Genomic DNA, 22,487 nt, shown 5'->3' with positions numbered 1-22,487 from the left:
TGACTTGCTTTTCCATGGCCCTGAGGCACCCATGACTCATACATAGCACCTTCTCCATCTGGCAAAATTCTACGCAAGGGCCAGCTCTGCCTGGGACTCTACAAAAGTGCTTACTTTGCATGGCCCTTTTCCAGCTAGAAAACACTCTTGCCTTGCAATAAACAAAACTTTGGCATCCTCTCCTAATGTCCAGGGAATCTCTTCCCTTGGTTCTTTCTGCATATCCAACATCATCTGCACAGGAGGAACTGACCGGCACGCCCTTCACACATCAGTATCCAGTGAGGTAGCTGTCAGTACTGTTTGTCTGAGAATATATCTTTGTTCAATTCTAAACAGTAATTTTCTGTATAAAGCATCATAAGCTGATGAGTACTTTTGTCGACACCCAAAACAATTCACTTCGAGTCATCTTGTTTTCAGGATGACTTCAGAGTATTTTTGATCCAACTTAGCCCCAGTCTGCATGAATAACTTTGAGAGCAGTGATTTTTTGAAAGGTTTTTATAATAGTTATTTATAACCTTTTGGTACAAATAAAATACTATTTATCCCTAGTCATTTACTGCCTTGCTCCATCATTAAAATAAATAAAGAAAAGCAAAGGTATTTAAGAACATGCTGTTCACCTAACATCATTTTCTTGACTTCATCACTACTGCTATGTTCCCATCTGGCTGCCTCTACAGTATTACCTTTTTGTGTTGTATATAAAACCATATTTGCCCATGTTTTATATTATTTTCCACTACTAATAAATACATTACATGTCCTTCAAAAGAGAAGTCAATGCTCTTGCTCTCTCTCTCTCATATATATGAGCACGAAAAAGTGCTATTCATAGATTACAAGTAGTGAACATATGTATATATGATATATATATAGAGAGAGGATATATATGTATATATATATATATATATTGTATACATATGCTCACTACTTATAATCTATGAATAGCACTTTTTGGTGCATTACAATAAAATAAAAACAATTATTCTAACAGTGATAGCACGCAAAACAATTGAACAAAAAGGCATCATACTCATGAAAAATTAAGTTGTGATGCTGGAAAATATGTTTAGACAACAGAAGGGAAAATATTCTGTAGCGTATGTGGTCGTGACTTGGCTCAATGGGAGTTCTACTTTGTCCAGGGAGCCTGATCCACTCTTGTGATTTGCTGATAATGGTAACTCTGCTTGGTGCACACATGCCTTGGATGACTGCTGAAAAAGGCACATGGTTATGATTGTCTAAAGATGAGGATAGAGCTAACATGAGTGATGAGCCAGATGTGTTGGCATGGTGAATCCTCACCAACCCAGGGATGAGAGATGGTTATGGGATGTCTTTGCCTTTTTTTTTTTTTTTTTTTTTTGGTTTTTCGAGACAGGGTTTCTCTGTGTAGCTTTGTGCCTTTCCTGGAACTCACTTGGTAGCCCAGGCTGGCCTCGAACTCACAGAGATCCGCCTGCCTCTGCCTCCCGAGTGCTGGGATTAAAGGCGTGTGCCACCACCGCCCGGCATGTCTTTGCCTTTTTAATAGTTACAATTTTTCTTCCTTCCTTCCTTCCTTCCTTCCTTCCTTCCTTCCTTCCTTCCTTCCTTCCTTCCTTTCTTTCTGTTTGTCTGTCTGTCTTTTTTTCTTTTGGTTTTATTTATGTGCTTGAGTATTTTTCCTGCATATATATGTGCATTACTGGAGCTCATAACCATCAGAAGAGGGCATTGGATACCCTAGAACTGGAGTTAATAGACAGTTGTAAGCCACCATGTGGTTGCTGGGAACTAACTCCAGGTCCTCTGCAAAAACAATAAGTTCTCTTAACCACTGAGCAATCTCTCCAGCCCACAACTTTGAAAAATCTCACTGCTTAAACTTATTTTCTTCTATCTGGCAGATGATATCTGTATATATTTATTGAATGCCATGCAATAATAAAATACAGTATGCAGTGGTAATGGATTAGTTACTTTTCTATTGCTATGATAAAACACCATGACCCAGGCAACCTAGAGAAAGAAGGGTTTATTGGGGCTCATGGTTCCAGAAGGATAAGAGTCCATTACCATCATGGTAGGGCAACATGGTAGCAGTAAACTGAGATCTCACATCCTGACATCCAAGCACAGGGCAGAGAGAGCTAAGTGGGAACAGCACATGGCTTTGAAACTTCAAAAGCCTGCCACAGTGACATATTTCCTCCAGCATAGCACACCTCCTTAACCTACTGAAACAGCACTACCAACTGTGGACCAAGTGACATCTGAGTCTATGGTGAACATTCACATTCAAGCCACCATAGGCAGTAAGCATTTTTATCTTGATGTATTCCTCATTTCATCATGTTTGGAACCTTTGCACGTCTCTCTTCTAAATCTTCATAAAATACATACAGTTTGTTGTGGACTAATCTTACTGTGCTGGGGAAAACTAGAACTTATTTCTTCTTCCTGGCTATGTTTTAGTAGTCACTACCTAAGCTCTTTCTCTCTCTCTCCTTCCGTCTGTGTTTCTAGCTTCTTGTAATCACTATTGTACTTTCTTCTTCTTCCAAGGTCATCTTTTGTAGTGTCTACACATTGTTGTGAACATGCAGTGTTTGGCTTACTTCATTTAAAATACTGTCTCCTACTTCCAAAATCCATTTTGTGGCAACTAACAGGATTTCATTCTTTCTGGGGGTCAAACAATATTCCACTGCATATTCATTCATTTATAAGACAGTGCATTTGTTAAATTTCATAAATGCCAAGAAGTTTTTGAAAGCATCATAGTCCTTTGAAGTTTCAGAGTAATTTAGGAAAAACTGTTGAGTGTCTTGGGAAGACTCGTGGTCTTCCTTTTGTCTCCCAGTTCCAAAGAACTGGAACCAGGATTAATTCTATGGCAATGTAGGTGGTTGAGAAAATGTGCTTGGACCTTAGGTAAAAATGAACATAGCAGTATATAGCCCTCAGAAGAGAAAACGATGAGTATTCCATGAGAGTGCTTACCCGACACAGTTTTAAATTGGGCTTCTTCCATTTTCACCATTTATAGAGTCACTTGTGGCCAGAGGTAATGGACACTGAAAGAAAATTATAAGTTATCATATTCTGAGGTGAAGAGAAGACATTCCATTATGCAGGTGAATGGGAACCTGGAACTGCCCGAAACAAAGCTAATACAAGCATCAGAAAACATTATTTCCCTCACACAGCATAGACTCATGGAGCCAAACAAAATGGAGGCCAACTCTACAATAAAAGGTTTTTTTTTCTTATTTTTTAACTTTCTTTTTATTTATTCTTTGTGTCTTTCACACCACGCATCTCAATTCCATTCATTTTCCCATCCCTTCATATCTGCCCTGTGCCCCTGCAACTCCCTCGTCTCAAGAGAAAATAAAATTTATGAAAATAGAAGAAAAAATATTATCATGGGAGCTGTAGTGTGATGCAGTGAATCATCAGTAAAAAAAAAAAAAACCTTTTACCATATATTTTTACTTGCAAGGAGTCATTGGTCTGGTTCAAGACCTCTGGTTTCTGCTACACGCTTGATCACTGTGACTCCTCTTGGAGATCCTGTTGTTGCCCCGTGTCATGGAGACCTGCAGCTTTGGGTCTGCAGGATAGACCCTGTCATATGCTCCTGTAGATCATGGATGGGATGGATGTTGGGGTGGACCAACTCATAACCCTGATTTTGGGCCTGGATAGTTGCAGGGTTGGTCAGCCTGCCAGCTCTCCCCGCTTCCTCATCACCAGGGTGAGCTCTCCAGCATTCTAGTCTGCTTCATCCCTTGCAGCAATGAACAGAAGGCAGGGCCAGTTCTCCTGATTTCACATCCTCAGGGTTGGTTCTCCCACACCTACACCTCAGGGCCAGCTCTACTGCGTTGTCCAGGTGAGGTGTTGGGGCCACTCTCCAGAGTGCTGCTGTTAGTGAGTGGGGCAGGCACAGCTCTCCCACTCCTATGACCTCAGGGCCAGCTCTCCCAGCTGCCACTGGTGACCAGGGGTGGAGGGGGAGGGGAATCTCTCCCATATGGAAGATGAGAAGCAGGGCCACATCTCCCATGCTCATGTTCTCAGGGGAGTAAAAGTTTTTTGGGGGGAGGAGGGGCTAAACTCAATTATATAGACTACAATTTTTTCTTTGTTCTTTATTGTATTAGAATTTCATATTGGGGCTGGAGAGATGATTCAGCAGTTAACAGCACTAACTGGTCTTCCAGAGGTCCTGAGTTCAATTCTCAGCACCCACATGGTGGCTCACAACCACCTATAGTGGGATCTGATACCCTCTTCTGGCATACATGCAGATAGAGCACTCATATACATAAAGTAAATAAATAAATATTTTTTAAGAAGAATTTTATACTTTCAAACATGTTTTTATCAAGTCCTACCCCTATTCCATCTCCTCTAATTCTTCCCAGATCCCTGCTACCTCCAATTTCACATGTTCCTTTTCTTTTAAACCCAATGAGTCTACTTAGTGCCTCCAGTGTGTACTTGGGTATAGGGGCATCTTCTGAGCCATGGGTAGCCTCTCAGTGGCTACATCCTATAAGAAAACTGACTTTTCATTTCCAAGCAGCCATTAATTGCCAATATCATCTCAGCTAGGGGTGGGACTTCATGACCACCTCTACCTTCTGTGCTGGAATTTTGGATGGCTCAAGCTTGCACAGTCTGGTGCCTGCTCTTACAGCCACTGTGAGTTTATCCATACAACCTCGCTGTTGTGTCTGGAGAACACTGCTTTGTCATAGTCCTTTATCGTCTCTGGCTCTCACAATCTTTTCATTCTCTCTTCCGTGAAGATCTCTGAGCCTTAGTGGGTGGGATATAGATGCCCAGTGCAGGGCTGAGCACTCCAGGGTCTCTCATTCTCTTCTCTCTGACCAGTTATGGGCGTTCATGCTTATTTCGATGTAAAGCAAATGGAAGCTTCTCTGATGAGGAATGCCAAATGCACTGATCTATGGGTATAATAATAAGTGTTTAGGGGAGTTGGTATGACACTATGTCCATTTAGAAGAATAATAGTAGTAGGCTCTCTGCTAGGGCCCAAGATCTATTTAGTCATGGGTTTTTTTGGTTCCCTCAATGGTGCCAGACCTGAGTTCCATCCTATGTAGCTGGCCTTAAATCCAACTAGAAAGTAAGTAGTTCGATATCCCATAACATTCATACCGCTATTGGACTAATGGACGTATCTTGCCAGTCGTAGCCATAACTAGGTAATATTGACAATAATTCCCCCCCCCAATAACACTTATAGCACCTTCCAGCACCATGAACGCTAGCAGGATGAATGAAGCTTCCAGGCTAATACCAGCTTAATTTTGCTGTGTTCTCAAGTATGTGATATCTTCAGCAATAACGTTTCACCATTAAGTACTGTAGAGTAACCAAGAGTAACACAAAATGGACTCTAGTATTTGCAAGGGTCAATGGGATTCCAGTGACCAACGGCTCCAAAATATTTTCTTACTGATGAATCTGTGTTTAGAACATGGCTGATGTGAAGTGACTGAGCAGAAACGAAAAATGGAACTCTTGTGAGACCAGGGAGCGTGCATTATATCTGGTGGCTCTGTTTAATAGAAAGTGAAAAGACAGATGGTAGTACTTGAAGTATCACAATATGATTTCAAATGCTCAGAGCCACCATGAAGATGTTATACAAGTTCCCTAATTACATTAGAGGTCATTGTAACTGTCCATCTTTTATTCTCAAAGCCTAACTTACATTCCTCAAACTCAATACAATCAACTTTCCGTGGAACCTGAAAATGCATAAAAAACCAGTCCCAGAACTACATGCTTCCAATAACAGTGGATAAATGCATTTAGGATCAAGAATAAACTATAAAGTAACAGAAGACATGTCTTAGCAATCTGTTAAGGACCGCAGAGAGAAATTCTCCTTCCAGGAAGGATGTAATATGCTGCGGTAGGCGAGTTCACTGACAACATGGAGAACATCCTAGGTGGATTATACATCTGTGAAGAAACCAGAGAGGTTCAGAGATAAGCACTGCATGGATTCAATTTGAGAGATGTGATTGCTTCCTCCTGGTGGGCTGATGATGTCAAGCACATTTCTCTCTTTCAGAAAAGTGTCCCGTTTGTAGTTCAGGACCAAGAACAGAGCAAGGCCAGGAAAAGGATGCATCCGGGAAAGGAAAAAAAGCAGCCATTAGAGGTTTCAGTGACCCATTAGGTGAGGGCGGCCTCAAGCACATGGACGAGACACTGACTAAATTCCAAGAGTGGGCAGAAGAGGAGGCAAACACATGGAAGTAGCAGTGATACGGCTTGAGAACTACAGCTTACCTCAATTTGCTCACACACACACACACACACACACACACACACACACACACACACACAATTACACATGTGTATATCTACGCATACCACGGTCTAGCTAACCCTTATGGGAAGAGTTTGGTGACGAATAGGAAATGACTGTCAAGGAAATCTAGATGAAGGAATGGGGGGATTTGTCCTAGCATTCTTTAAATTTTTCTGCAAATTTAAAATTGCCAATGTAAAGCATTTCAAATCAAATTTACCAGCCCAGTTCTGAACAGTCTGTCAGACACTAATGAATACAAGACTACAATCTAGACACGTATCAGTAAAAATAAACAAAGTGAGACAGAATAAAGAGTGGGGTGTGTGGGGGAGAATAAGCAAAATAAGCCCATGGAACATGGTCAAAAGGTTTTATTGTAACATTAGCATTCAGAGGACACGGAGGAAGAACTAGGGCAGAAGCATCATCCAAAGGACACTGACGGGAGATCTTCTGATAGAGTTAAAACACACGTCATTCCTGCTTGAAGTTCAGGGCACTCTCAAACAGGACAATAACAGGGAAAACTGTAACCAGGCAACTCCAAAGGAGGAGATGGAAATGATCTTAATATCTGCCGGAGGGAGAGCTGTAATACTTAATAATACCAGTGGGGCTGGCATCTGGCTTCTTCATAGGAACAACAGGAGCCAGAAGCTGTAGTAGGTCTGTCTGGAGACTCTGGAAAGAACTAAGAGCCAGCTTCTAAAAAAAACAACATTCAAGGGTGAAAGGGAAATAAAAACATTGACTAACACCCCAACACCACCAAAAAGAAGAAAAACAGAAAGAGAAAAGCAAAGCCCAGACAATCTCTATCCAGGAGTCTCTCAAGCTGGAATGGGGAGAGGAATTCGGCTGCCCAAAGAAAACGTGGAAAATTTTAAGTATAGACATTAAGATGAGCATGAAGAACAATGGGTGGGGAAATGCTGAGGTAACTATAAACAAGACGACAAAGCTTTAACATAATATGGGATTTTTTCCATTCTTCTTTTAAAAATTTTATTTCTCTCTTACATATTACATCCTAACCACAGTTTCCCCTCCCTCTTCTCCTTCCAGTCGCTCCTCACTGCTTCCCCTCCCCCACAGAACCACTCTTCATCTGCTTCCCTTCAGAAAAGGGGAGGCCTTCCAAGGATAGCTATCAAACAAGGTATATTAAGTTGCAATAAGATTGGTACATTCCCTCCTATCAAGGCTTGACAAGGCAACCCAGTAAGAGGAAAAGGGTCCCAAAAGCACACAAAAGAGTCAGAGATGCCCAGCTCCCACTCTTAGGAGCCCCACAAGAACACCAAACTATACAACCATAACATATATGCGGAGGACCTAGGTCAGATCTGTGCAGGCTCCCTGATTGTTAGTTCAGTCTCTGTGAGCCCCTAGGAGCCCAGGTTAGCTGATTCTGTGTCTTTTCTTGTGGTGTCCTGACCCCTCTCACTCCTACAATCCTTTATAATCCTTCATAATATGGAATTTAGCACATATGTAGAACCAAATGTATAGCAGCCATGCCATAAGACAGCAGTCCTCAACATGTGGGTTGTGACTCCTTTGAGGTTGAGTGACCCTTTCATAGGGGTCACCTAAGACCATTGTAAAACACAGACATTTACGTTATAATTCATAGCAGTAGCAAAATTACAGTTATGACGTAGCAACAAAAATAATTTTATGGCTGGGAGTCACCACAACAGGAGGAACTGTACTAAAGGGCCACAGCTTTAGGAAGGCTGAGAACCAGTGCCCTAGAGAAAGGAAAGGGACAAAGGGCTAAGACTCTAGTAGTAATTTGAAAGAAGCCAAAGTAGAACTTGTCCCATAAGCTGAATGTGGTGGCACACACACAGTCTCAGCACTTTGGACATAGGCTGGATGAGAAAGAATTCAAGAGCAGCCTGGATGGCATGTAACACAGTGAGAGAGAAGAAGAGGGAGAAAAAGAAGGAGAGGCGTAGAGGAAAGGGGTAAGAGATTGTACAGCAAGAGCTCGATACACAGCTTGTCATTTACAGGACAGTCACTAATAGGACTGTAAAAGCAACAACATCGTCATCAAGAAGTTAGTACTGAGAACAAGAGTACATACTCATCCATGGGATAATGAGAGTCAAGATCTTAGGCCCTGGTGGCTAATTTGGGGTGAACTCCTTATTTTAAAACCAGCTGATTACGAATCTTAATTCTCCTTTGCTGTATAATTTACCACATGCTCAGGTTTCAGGAGACATACCTTTACGTGGTTAATATTTGGCCCAGCAAAGCATCTCTCCATAATTCGTCGGATAAGCAAAGTAGAGCTATGAAAGACTTTAATAACCCAACTAAGAAATCACTTGAGACTCTGTAAAGAGCTCTCCAGTCAATGCACAAGATATTTATAAAAAAAAAATTCTAGTCACCAGATCATAAATAAGATCTCACCTAAAAGAAGAAGAAAAAAATGACCTGGATTAGTTTTATTCTTTTTTTTTTTTTTTTTTTTTTTTGGTTTTTCGAGACAGGGTTTCTCTGCGTAGTTTTGCGCCTTTCCTGGAGCTCACTTGGTAGCCCAGGCTGGCCTCGAACTCACAGCGATCCGCCTGCCTCTGCCTCCCGAGTGCTGGGATTAAAGGCGTGCGCCACCACCGCCCGGCTTCATAGAGACTCTTAACCTTGCATCTCCACTGAAGTTTCTGAAATTTTCAACAGGAAAGACTCATGGGAAGTAGAGAGGGATTTTATCAGTGATTGAAATGTTGGTGTGTAGCATGAATCTTCAAAGTTCTTATTAATAAAATCAAACCTGAGGTGGGTTATTGGGCTCAACGCTGGTAGATCAGAGAGACAGAACAAGCCACAGCTATCTCACCTTGCCAATTCCTCAGCTGGTCCTGTTTCCTCAGACTGGAAGCTTCTGTGTCATCCTGATGGCTCTCAGCTGAACTGTAGCTCAAAAGCCTGAATGCTTAACCAGCCAAATGCTTAACCAGCCAAATGCTTCTAGTTTCTGGTCCTCACACCTTATATACCTTTCTGCTTTCTACCATCACTCCCTAGGATTAAAGGCTTGCTTCCTGGGATTAAAAGTGTGAGTCACTATGCCTGGCTGTTTCCAATGTGGCCTTGAACTCACAGAGATCCAGAGGATTTCTATCTCTGGAATGCTAGGATTAAAAGCATGTGCTATCACTGCCTAACTAGTGGCTTTTCTGTTCTCTGACCCCAGATAAGTTTATTAAGGTACACGATATTTTGGGGGACACAATACCACCACATTGGTGTGTGGTGCCAGAGAGTCATCAAGCCCCCAAACAAACCCAAGAACCATAGCAAAGTAGGGACCCCAACCAACAAATTCAGAAACCCATGCCTTATCGAATCATTTTCAGTCTTGTCTAAATTTTCATTGTTCCATGAACCATGATGATTCCAGCAGTCATCACACAAGGTCCTGTGAGATGACATCAGAGGCTGATGGGTAAAACCAGCTGTAGACTGGGGCTGATGGTGTGGTCAGAAGGACACGATGGAGGAAGCATCTGAAAACACAAGAACACAACTTCAGTGTGGCAGAACATCAGCCTGGACAGAAAGGAAAGAATATTAGAATAAACTTGGGTGGTTCTCTTGGAACATCGAGCTCTCACAATAGAAGCATAAATGTCTTCAACAGAAGTTGGGAGAGACCAACTACACTAGCTAAGTAAGAAAGTATGTCTTTCTATGTGCATGACCATTGATTTCTATAGGGTCACCTTCAAGGCTAACAGATTTCATTTCCTTTACTGCTTTATAACTCTTTGGAGAGATGATTTTAAAAACACTGATGTTTACACTCTTAAAATTTTAGAGTATATATATATATATGATAGGACAAAATCCATATGGTAGTAAAAAAAATTTTTTTAATAAATTATTAACTGGCTGTTCTTTTATCTAAGTAAAAGAGCCATGAATTTTGCTCAGCATTTCCTTTTAAAGAAGTTATAAAGTGAAGCTATAAAAGGAGCCACAGCATCCTGCTGGGACAATGGATGATAAAGTCCAGGCAAACAGCAATTGGCACAAACTGGTCTTTCTCCTTATAGGAAGGGAAATTTCAGAGGAACTCCACAAACACAGTGCTTTTTACAGAGTGAGGGCCACACTGGGCAGTAAAATGTGCATTTGGCTGGGAACAGGCCACTGGATCTGTTCAGCTCAGTCTGTTATTTATTAAGACATGCAATTGTGTAGCTCAGCTTGGACACCCCCTCAATACCTGGACCCTCAATTTCTTCATCAGAAGGTAAACTTGAACTAGATAATCTTGAAAGGAGAAGTGCTCTAAAGTGTTCCCAGCTGGTGAATAGAAATTTCAAATTTCAACACAATGAAATAAGGTAAACACACGTATACAGGCACACATCCATGTCGCAAGGAATTGATAAATGATGTCAGAATATAAAGGAAGAGCTCAAAATGATGTAATTGTAGGACTAAACTATTTAAATGAAAAACTAGAAATGCCAGCTCTTGTCTGCAAACCTAGCACATGGGAGTCTAAGGCTGAGAACTGTCACTAATTTTAAGTCATCCAAGGTCATACAGTGAGTTCATGGCTAGCCTGGGCTACCTAGTGAGACCCCCCCAACCTCAAAAAGATAATATGGCCGATATACATCGAGGACATGTAAGAAGTTGTCACAGAATAAATGAAAATATTATTGTAAAAACAACCGAAGAGAGCGGGTGGGAATGGTGAGGAGAATGGATGACACCAGGTGAGGATGATAGACAGGAGAGAAGAAAGACAAGTGAGGGCATACAGTATCTTCTCAGTAATCACAAGGCTTTATTTTAAAAATTGCCATTTTCTAATTCTGCCTTCCCCACTTTGTCTTAGGGTTACTGTTGCTATGACGAAGCATCATGACCAAAAGCAACGTGGGGAGGGAAGGGGTTCTGTTTCTTCAGCTTACACTTCCACATTGTAGTCCATCCTTGAACGAAGTCAGGACAGGAACTCAAACAGGACAGGAACCTGGAGGCAGGAGCTCATGCAGAAGCCATGAAAGTGTTGCTTACTAGCTTGTTCGGCCTGCTTTCTTATAAAACCCAGGACCACTAGCCCAGAGATAGCACCAACCACCATGTCCTGGGCCCTTCCCCATCAATCACTAATTAAGAAAATGCTTTATGCCAGGCAGTGGTAACACATACCTTTAATCCCAGCACTGAGGAGGCAAAGCCAGGCTGATCTCTGTGATCACTGAGGCCAGCCTGATCTACAGAGCAAGATTCAGGACAGTCACCAAAACTACACAGAGAAACCCTGTCTCAAAACAAAACAAAAACAAAAACAAAAAAGAGGTAACTGCGTCATAAGGGTGGTATCCTCATGTGTGGGGCAGACCCTTCACTCCTCCCACTTAGAAAAGCTCAAAGAAAGGTGCCCTTTGAATCAGAGGGTCTACTGCATAAGCAGTAATTTCTTGTTATTTACAAGACACTCAGTTTATGATCTTTCTGTTATAGCAATCTCAATAGACTAAGAAGAGCATGATGGTAAGCAGGCCAGCTTTGGGCAGTGGTAGGGTACTTTTCTAGCACGCACAAAGCCCTGGGTTCAATTCCTCTTGTCTCCTCACAGCAGCGGGCAGTTTTTAAGCCATGATTCATTCAGAATATGTACATAAATGCCACATCACTAGGAAAATGTTTTGAGTGTTATAAGAATCACCTTTAAATCAAAGAAATAGGAAATGTTGGAAAGGTAGTACAAAAAAGAAATTGCCTTAAGATTTCAAGATTAAAAAGTGCCTGGTGGGACTGGGAAAGTAATTCAAGACAGTAGAGTGCTTGCCACTTATCCTCGCTGGCTTCTCTGTAGCTGAGATAAAACACTGGCCAAAACAAACTTGAGGAGAAAAGGATTGATTTGCATCACCAGTAAGAGAAGCCTATGGTAGGATATTTTGATGGCACTCTGACACTCCTGAGACTGTCCAATAAAGTTATACCTGCAATCAGGGGGCAGAGTCAGTGCCTAGCTGACCAGAATTGGCCATAGAGAAGCCAGAAAATTGGATAAAGAAGACACACAAGAAGGTAAGGCCAGGGACTAGAGTTTGAGCTCTCTTGGTTCTGGAACAAGAGAAGAGACATGTCTCTTGCAGTGTCTCCAGACAAAAAGCAAGGCCAGCTAGTTGCTACTCAGCCTCTCTGAGCTAGCAAGTTTTCACCCCAGCCTTTGACTTCTGAGTCTTATTGATAAATAGAATGATAGAGACTTAATTTTAACCTATATACTGGAAGCCCCGCCAGGCCCCAGCCTGAGTGGCTGGTGGGGTGCTGACTGAGGGGCCGTGGGATAGCAGAAAATAATTAAGATATCAGTAGATTCGTGTGCAGCTGTTAAGCCGACACAAGAGCCATCAAAACATCAAGAGCCAAGGCAGGAACCTGGAGGCAGAAACTGAACATAGGGAAGGAACCATGGAGGAACACTGCTTACTAGTTTGTTCCCCATGACTTGCTCAACTTGTTTTCTTTATAACCCAGGACCACTTTCTCAGGAGTGGCATCACTTACAATGGGCTGAGCTCTCCTACACCAGTCATTTATTAAGAAAATGCCCCCATGGACATGCCCACGGGCCTATCCAATGAAGGCCCTCCCTCAATTATGGTTCCTTCTTCCAAAGTAATTTTAGTTTGTGTCAAGCTTTCAAAAACTGACCAACATACTGCCTAAACATGAAGACCTGTGTTTGAGCCCCAGAACCCACATTTAAAATGTCAAGCTTGCTTCTGCATGCCTGTAATCCCAGTGCAGGGGAGTCCAAGACAGGTAAATCCCGGGGCTCACTGGCCAGCCTGTATAGGTCCAGATGGCAGTTAATGACACTTAAGAAATGGCACCTGAACTTGTCTTCTGGCCTGCACACACACACACACACACACACACACACACACACACACACACACACACACGTGCATGCATACACACAGTGTTATAGTTTGTCCGGTGCCACCTATTGTTGACATCTTGCCCTCCTATGGTTCATTTCTAACAATTAGTGAGCTGATATTGATGCCTTATAATTCAAGTTTTATTTGAATATCTTTAGTCATTACTCAAAGCCTCTTTTTTTGTCTCACAGTTCAGAGTATGGCATTTAATTTAGTCCACATTCTACTTATTTAAACCTCTGTAATTTCTAGTTTCCCAGCTGGCCCTCATGATCCCATAGTCAAGAACTATTGCTCTCCAGAGTCAGGCTATATTTAAGCAGCAGACTCCTGCAGGCAGAAGCTTTGGTATCTGGCACCATTCTTTGTCAAGCTGACCTCATACTAGAGGCTCCTGCTGAGCTAACCAAGCTGTCTCCAAGCGTGAGTCTTCCTTGGTGCCTTATTCCAGCATCTTCTCTGAGACTCAGGGCCTTTGCTTTTCATTTGTTTTAGGATAAAAGTCTCCCACTTACCTTTGACATCTATTCTTATATCGTAGTCACACATCCTTTCAGTGCAGGGTCTTACACAGCGATCTTTCACCATTCCTGGGTTTACTAGATAGCTCTGGGTCTAGAATGTAGGCTTCTGCTTTAATCTGGTTAAGTATTTTCACTAGATAATCTAGCTGGCTCCCTTCAGAAAACTGGGAGTTTATTTTCCTTCCAGGCAAATCTCCAATAAACAGACTCTGCCCTTAAAATCCATTCCGCCAGCTAAGACGTCATTTCTTTATGGACTCCTGGGTCTCCTGCTGGGGCACACATACTTTAAGATGTGGGCATAAAGTCATGCATGAAGAGCCACTCGGAAACACTTGCTAAGAATCCCCTAGATGAAGCTGCTGACTGTTCCAGACCCACCGTGGTTCTTGACACATAGGATATAGGATAATAAAGTCTGTCGGAGTTTAGCTCAGGGGGTGAGCATTTGAACTTAAACAAGCTTTCTTAGAGGTCTGGCTGCATGCACCCTGCTTCTGGGGCCTCGGTCTGCTCTCCCTGCTAGACGCCTCCCCCTGAGCTCTCCACATTCTCCACACTAAACGCACTGCGATGAACAGTTTGTGAAAATGGTACACTCAGTCTTTGAATGAAAGAAAGTTTAAGAACCTTTAGAGACCAGTTTGTGATTTTAAATACATGTGAAATTCCATATAGTATTTAAAAATGAGTATGAATATTGAAATCTATAGAAGTCACAGCTATTAAATTTGGTCAAGGTAAACCATTTGTTTCCAACTTTTTTTAATTGAGCATAAAACTATTAGATTATACATTTTTAAAGTCAAATATAAACATCTAGAGAAATCGTTGTCTATATAAACTTAAATTTTTATTCACTTACACAATATTTTGCCAAAACAACAACAGCAACAAAGCCTGAAGCTGGACATAGTATCTTATACCTATAGTCACCGAACTTAAGAAAATGAGGCAGAAGGATTATTACAAGTTTAAACTCAGCTTGGGCTACAGAGTGAACTCCAGGCCAGCTTAGGCTGTAGAGTAACTCCTTGTGTTGAAAATTAAAAAAAAAAAACTAATAAAACAAAAATCTGAACAAGTATTTTTTTCTCCAATTGTCAAAATCAGATTGGTGATCAGCCAACATGTTTATTATAATCTCTACTACAATTTCATACGTGGTTTTCCTGATGCATCATGTCCAGCTTTTCTTATATTAACTTTCTTTCTTAATGGAGCTTTATTAACACTTTATAGTTATTCTTCACCTAAGTTTTATTGATAACTCTCAATTTCGGGAATCTACTGTCTGGACAGGATACCTTATTTCCATGATGAATAACAAAAAAAAAATTTGTGCAGATTTGCTATTTTTAAAGTTTGTATTATGTTTACTTATTTATGTGTGAGAGGATGCATGTGCCACAGCATGTTTATAGCAGTCAGATGACAACTTGCAGGAGTTGATTCTGTCCTTCACCATGTGCATCCCAGGAACATGTAGGCTTGACCACAAGTGACCTCAGTTGACCTCGGTTTTACTCACTGAGCCATCTCCCCAGATCCATGGATTTATTATCAAAGTAACTGGTGAATCTATTTCCCATGTCATTGTTCTAATTGCTGTGAAGAGACACCATGACCGTGCAGCTCCTATAATGGAAAACATTTAAATGGGGTTGACTTACAGTTCCAGAGGTTAAGTCCATCATCATCATGGTGGGAAGCATATTGGCATGAAGGCAGGCATGGTGCTGGAGAAGGAGCCAAGAGTCTACATCTGAAGAGGCAGGCAGCAGGGAGAGAGAGAGAGAGAGAGAGAGAGAGAGAGAGAGAGAGAGAGAGAGAGAGAGAGAGAGGACACTGGGTCTGGCTTGAGCATTTGAAACCTCAAAGCCCACCCCCAGTGACACACTTCCTTCAACAAGACCACATCGACTCCAACAAGGCTAAACCTCCTAATAGTGCCACTCCCCAATGACCAAGCATTCCAATCTATGAGACTATGGAGGCCATGCATCTTCAAACCACCACACCTCACTACACAAAAATCTTTGTTCTTCATTTAGCTCAGCTTCTAATGGTCTCTATCATTGTACAATTTTTGTTAGAATGCCTGCACAAACATAAGCACAGTTCCTCCCAGTTCTTAAATTTTTCTTTTTGTTTTTTTTTCTTTTTAAGGTTATAATGTAGTTACAACTTTCCTCCCTTCTGTTTCTCCCCTCCAAACCTTTGTACATACCTCTCTTTGCTCTCTTTCAAATCCATGGTCTCTTTTTCCATTAATTGTCATTCCATGCATATATGTATGTGTATATACATATATATTCCTTAAAATAACATATTCTGTCTGTAAACTATTATTTGTACGCATGTTGTCAGAGCTGACCATTCAGCACTGGATAACTAATTGATGTGCTCTTCTCTGCCGAAGAGCATTCTTTAGTATCTGTCATTCACATGGATCGAGGCCTCATGACTTTCCCCTATAGCAGGTCTGTTGTCCGTTTAGTTCAACTCATGTTGGTGAGACTTTACGGATGTAGCGTCTGACGTTACTAGGAGATGGGACCTCATGGCGAACTTCCTGGTCCTCTGGCTCTTACGGTCTTTCCGCCCACTCTCCTGCAATGTTCCCTGAACGACATCAGAAATGGAATCGCGTGGCGCCTCAGACATTTTGTTGAACTTTTACTTTTCTATATAGAACTCATGGTTCTGAATCTGATTCTTGGGGCCGTTTTCTAGAGGAAGAGAAACTGTGATTTCGAGGCCAGCCTGGTCTACAGAAGGAGATCCAGGGAAGGCGCAAAGCTACACAGAGAAACACTGTCTCAAAAAACGAAAAAAAAAAAAAAAGTGGTTTAGGGCAAGCTTGATTTTCTCCTTTATGGTTCACAGAGGCTAAGATCTTTGTTCTGCACTTCAAGAAAATACCTTTCAGAGTGGCTATGCTAAAGGTCTAGGACAGAGATTCTCAACCTTCCTAATGCAGTAACCCTTTAATACAGCTTCTCATGTTGTGGTGACTCCCAACCATAAAACTAATTTGTTACTACTTCAGAACTCTAATTTTGCTACTGTTATGAGTCATAGTATAAACACCTGTGTTTTCCAATGGTCTTAGGCGGCCCCCTTGAAAGGGTCATTCAACCCCCAAAGCGGTAGAGACTCACAGGTTGAGAACCACTGATCTACGGCATACAGAGTTTAGGACTGAACAAATGTTGGAGTGGCTATTTTAATCTAGCAATGTGATGCTTTTATATATTCATTTGTTACAATGAAGCGATTTTTACTTTTTTAAAAATCTGTGGCCCACCCTGGTTCTATTTCTATTAAAGAAAATCAACTATGTGCTTAAGAAAAACTTCATTTGTCTTAGTGAATACAAGACACAAAGAACAGCCTTGAGTTCAGTTATTTTGTATATGTATATGAAGTTTTTATGTGTTCTAGCAGCAGTAAGACTTGAAGTAAAATGGAAGAAAATATGACTCTGATTAAAAGATACAGAGTACTAAACAACCTCATGGAAACCTTCGTTTGCGAAATTACTCACTAATTTAAACAGAACAACCACCACCACCACTTCCTGATGAAATGTCTTATTCTAGGACAAAGACTAGAGATAAAAATAACAGGCCTGGAATGTCTTACCTTGTCCCGAAATAAGGGAATGCCAAGAAAGAGAAACGAAGATTGGAGTTTATCAAAAAGACACAGAGGCCAACACAAAGACCCCGAATGACCAAGCTTGGAACAATTAGTGCAAGAAAATAAATAGGTAGTATTAGACTGCAACCCAAAGCATATACAGCAAATGTCCTTGAAATCTTACTGATGTGAATAAATGATTGAATAAATAACTAACCTTTGCAGAGGAACTCCAAGTCATGTATAGGGCATCTGTCCTTTTAGAGAGGTCAAGAGCAACTTTCAGACCAAAAGTATGGGGCTAAACGTAGTGACTGCCAAAGGTGCTACATGCAAGGAAGAACATATTCAAAATGTCTTTCCCCTCAACCTCCCTACTAATATAGAATATAGAAGACTGAAATAATTACCACTCAGCCTCCCTGGAGCAGGAGAGGACTAGTACAGAGGAGGAAATGCAGGTAGATACCCCTGGGTAACTTGTTTTACACAAAAGCTTTCTAACTTTGGAGATTTTCTCCCACTTTGAATCAACGATCATAACACAATAACCTGAGTGAAGCAGCCATTTGTAACACAGACCATAAAGGCCAAATGTGAGAAAATTGGCTCTCTGAAGATACAGTTGAGCAATCATCCAAGAAGTTGGCTAGTGACCCCTGGCCTCGTTGTAACCTAACACAGACCTTTTACTTTAAAAATTGTCTATGTTCATTTTTTTTAACCTGTGGTCTGATGTAACTCCAGAAGCTTCAACCAAGAAATAGAAAAACAGAACTTTGTGTGTGTGTGTGTGTGTGTGTGTATGTGTGTGTGTGTGTGTGTGTGTGTGTGTGTGTGTGTGTTGTGCATACTTTTTGGAAGCTATATAGCAATATATCACAGAAAACTTTTATATGTTATTATATGCATACTCTGCCTATTGTGCAACTGCATACAGATTAAATCATAAGACTATTAATGTTATTACTATTAATAAACTGATTCATGTACCAACAGTGTATTATTTATGTAAGTATTATATAATATTTACACAAATATAATACAGCCACTGAATAGAATGCTTCACAAGCCTTATGATTCATAATTTATAAGTTCATAGTACATTGTGAGCAGAAGGAACTTTTACAAAGAAAGAGGAACAATTAAATGTATATAATTTTAAAATATATATTTATAGTAGTTACTAATATACACTTATACAATAGAAAGTGCATAAGATCATAGTGAATACAATTATATAATGAATTTCCTTGGAATTTTAGAAAATCTCTACAGTGAAAACAAAAAATATAATGCAAAAAGAAATAAATGCTAAAAAGAAATCAGTGTTACAGTTTTGGTTAGTATGAGTCCTTGATTTTTTGGCTCGTGTAAACATGTTTTTGTATCACCTGGAACACTGGTTCTGTGATTCAACAGGAGACAGTCTTACATTTAAAAACACTGGCTGTGTGAGTTATTTTTTGTTTTGTTGTGATAAAAATACCCTGACAAGAGCAACTTCAACTCATCATTCAAAGGTACAGCCCTGGTGTGTGGGAGTAAGGATGGCTGAAGCTGGAGCCAGTGGTCATAGTGTCTACAATCAGGAAGCAGGGAGTAATGAATGCTCCTGCTTAGCTGGCCTCCTCCTCTATATGAAGTGCAGGACCAGGGCCTGTGCAATGGTTCCATCCTCATCCAGGTCTGGCCTTTCTACCTCACTAAGCCTACTGGAGACAGGCCCTCATAGGTGAACCCAAAGGCTCATCTCCTAGGTGATTTTAGATCCTATCACGTTGACGATCATCTGTGTTAACCATCACCCTGGGCTACACAAGATCTCATTAACATGAAGGCAAAACTTTGGAACTCATAGGAGCAGAAAGCATAATGCTGGTTTCCAGGTTCCAAGTGTCAGGGAGAGAGAGAGAAAGAAGTAGCTGCTGACCAAGGACTACAAAACTTCAGTTAGGAAGAAGAAGTTCAAATACTATATCACACAGACTATTAACTAGAGTTAATAACGGTGTGTTGCAGTTTTGAAACTCACCGAGAGTAGATATTAAGTGTTCTTACTGTGAAAAGATTATGTGAAATAATGCAGGAGTTCATTCACCCTATCCGGTCTTTCTACAACATAGAAATATCTTTCGAAGTAGCATATGAACATGATAAATATATACAATGTTTATCGATTTTAGTTAATTTTAAAATGAGAAGTGACTTTAAAAATTAAAGCTAGTTTTGCTTTAAAAGCACTTACTTTGAAAACAATGTTTTCTTATCCTATTCATATTCCCAGTCTTTTCTTCCATAAACTTCTGAACAGCTCAAAGGATAAAACTGCTGTGTAGAAGGATAAGAAAAGGTATTCTTAGGAATCAAAAAAAAAAAAGGCTCAAAATTCAATTGAAAGAATCGCTATTCACCCATGTACACCAGTGTCTGCACAAGGACCCAGTAAGTCAAAGGAAGCACATGCCAGACAAATAGGAAGGTTAGAGCATGAAACACACATGCAGAATAACATGCTGGGAAAACCGACTCTTCAGGAGGAGTTATGAAGCATTTTAAAAGCAGGTTTCACCATGGTTGGATGGAAGAAGGCGAGCATGGCCAGGGAGCTGCTTATACAGAAACAAGTGATGGGCTTCCCATGTCTTTTACCCCAAGCCATTTCCACATTTCTTAAAATACAAAAACAGTGGGCCAGTGAGATGGCTCAGTGGACAAAGGCACTTGCTGCCCACACTGCTGAATTAAATTCCCTCCCCCAAATCCAAGAAAGGTAGACAGAGAGAAGTGACTCCACAAGGCCTTCTGACCTTCATGCATGTGCCATGATGTGCACATGTGTGCATGCACACACTCTCACAATAATAATAATAAAATAATAATAATAATAATAATAAGTATCTATATAAAAGGGAAGTCCATAACAGTTCAATGATTATATATTAACTGCTAAGTCAGTGAATGAAGATGACAGACTTTAAAGTGTAGTGCTTCACTGAAAATGTTATGCTTGTTATTTGATGTATCTTAATCATATCTGCCCTTCACTTCCCCACCAGCCTTCCCCGTGATCCCCCCTAAATATCTCCCTCTCAATCTCATATCCTCCTTTAATATTGATTGATTGATTGATTTTAATTTATTGAATCCAATTAGTGCTGTCCTTATTCCCATGACCTGGGGTATGGGGGAAACCTCCAGGTGGCTACACTCCTAAAGAAACGTGGCCCTCCCCCATCAGTTGTCATCTGCCTTAGCTCCTCAGCTATGGGTGGGCCTTGGGAGACATTCTCAGAATCAAGTTCAGTCTGCACCCAGGGTGTAGAAGTAGACGTGTTTTGGCTCTGACAATGGTACTGACAGTATGCCTTTCTGTTGTGTGAACTTTTTCTACGGAGACATGGAATAGACATCTATCCACCTTATGCTGGGTTTACTTCCACATGACAGAAAAGCCAATAGATGCAAGTTACAGAAGGTGTTTCTGTGACAATGGACAGGAGATCAAGAAGGATCATATGCCCCTGAGCAAAACAGTTAATGCAGTTGAAATTCGGTTGCTGCTTGTAGAACGTAACCAATGAAAGCCCTTTAAGACATCTCCAACACAAACCAGTACATTTCTACACTGTGAGGGCAGACAATACAGTACAGGTCTCAAGTGTGGCTGAAAGGGGCTTGTATGACTTGGTCATGTTTTCGTAAGAGTACAGGGTGACAGCTATAAGTCACTGGGTTGGGGGGACTCTGGGAGAAATAAGACCATTTCTCTTCTTAAGATGAGGTTTACTGAGAATAATAACTAATATTTATTTATTCTTCTTTTATTCTAAGCACTGACTTGATTATCTCCTCAAAGCAACCCAGCATTGAAGTTAATATTACTGCAAGGGAAAGGAGCCCATTGAGAAGTGTGATTAAGGTAACCGTGGTCCTGGCTTTAGTACAGAACCAGGGGCCTCTAAAGCAGCAACTCCAGACCCCAAATTCTGTGGCACTGTCTGTCTCTCAAGGCAGAAGGAAGACCTCCTAAGAGGCTCCTCCAACAAAGTATTCAGGAGAGCAGGCGAAAGGAAGACTTCGTCCCTCAAATGGCAATGCATTAAAAAAAAAAAAAAAAAAAAAAAAAAAAAACTAAAATCCACTGTACATTTCATATTTGTTTTGTCCTATTCTTGATGGTTTTTGTTTTCTTTTATTATTTTTGGAAGCCTATTTGATATCTAATGATAGAGAAAGAAAGAGTGTGGATGACAGGTGGGTGAGGAGGCGAGGAGGATCTTGGAGAGTAGGGTGAGGGGAAACCCTCTCAATAAAATCATTTATTTTATTTTTATTCTTGTGTGTGTGTGTGTGTGTGTGTGTGTGTGTGTGTGTGTGTGTGTGCACATGTGCATGTTGTATGCACAGAGGAAAGAATGGGTGCTGGTTCCTATGGAAGAATAATAGTATATGCTCTCAACCAGTGAAACATCTCTCCAGCCCCTTAAGTGGCATTCCATTTAATGTGTTAAGATGAAGCCAGAATATCCTCAAATGCAAAAAACTGAAATGGAAGAAGAAAACAGGATCAGGCAGAGTAAGCAAGATAACTCTTGGGGCAACTGGGTTGATCCCAGAGCACACAAGATACACTTCATGATCTTAGATGTGGGGATTTTTCCAAGCTCTAACAATGGAATGGCTTTACATCTTGCTCATCTGAAGAACAAGAAGCTGTGTGACATTCTTGTGAATGAAAGCTGTATCTCTTGGCTTTTGAAAATACACCTCTTAGAATACCTTCCCTCTCTAAGACAATGAACGTGCAACTAAAATAAACTATGCTTGCTCTACAGAGTTCTCCCCAATCTACCTTGTCTCTCTCAGATCGTCTAAACTACACTCTGTTAATTTTTGGAAGGTTCCATTGAACATTTTTGTGCTGGAGGATGCCTTTTTGAACACTGTGAATATATGTTGTTCCCATTGGTTAATAAATAAGCAGCTTTGGCCTATGGTGAGGCAGCTTAGAGGCAG

The 22,487-nt window shown here is 40.9% G+C and overlaps 1 long non-coding RNA gene across 2 annotated transcripts in view; it reads right to left on the bottom strand.

Annotated features, from left to right (window-relative positions):
- Positions 1-4,148: 4,148 nt before the first annotated feature.
- Positions 4,149-22,487, bottom strand: part of LOC121823212 (uncharacterized) — a 31,768-nt gene continuing 13,429 nt past the window's right edge. The window contains exons 7-12 of one of the 2 annotated variants that reach the window (XR_006064600.2): positions 19,717-19,799; positions 16,054-16,448; positions 15,497-15,588; positions 9,717-9,885; positions 8,598-8,788; positions 4,149-4,973 (exon numbers count right to left, since the gene is read on the bottom strand). This is a non-coding gene — a long non-coding RNA (uncharacterized LOC121823212). Of the gene's footprint in view, positions 4,974-8,597; positions 8,789-9,004; positions 9,886-15,496; positions 15,589-16,053; positions 16,449-19,716; positions 19,800-22,487 lie in introns of those variants that run through there. The other variant, XR_013045084.1, reaches the window with a different exon arrangement.

Source organism: Peromyscus maniculatus, chromosome 16, assembly GCF_049852395.1.
Source record: "Peromyscus maniculatus bairdii isolate BWxNUB_F1_BW_parent chromosome 16, HU_Pman_BW_mat_3.1, whole genome shotgun sequence".
Taxonomy (NCBI): domain Eukaryota; kingdom Metazoa; phylum Chordata; class Mammalia; order Rodentia; family Cricetidae; genus Peromyscus; species Peromyscus maniculatus.
Note: the sequence above shows the minus strand (reverse complement) of the source record. Positions and strands in the feature narration are given on the sequence as shown.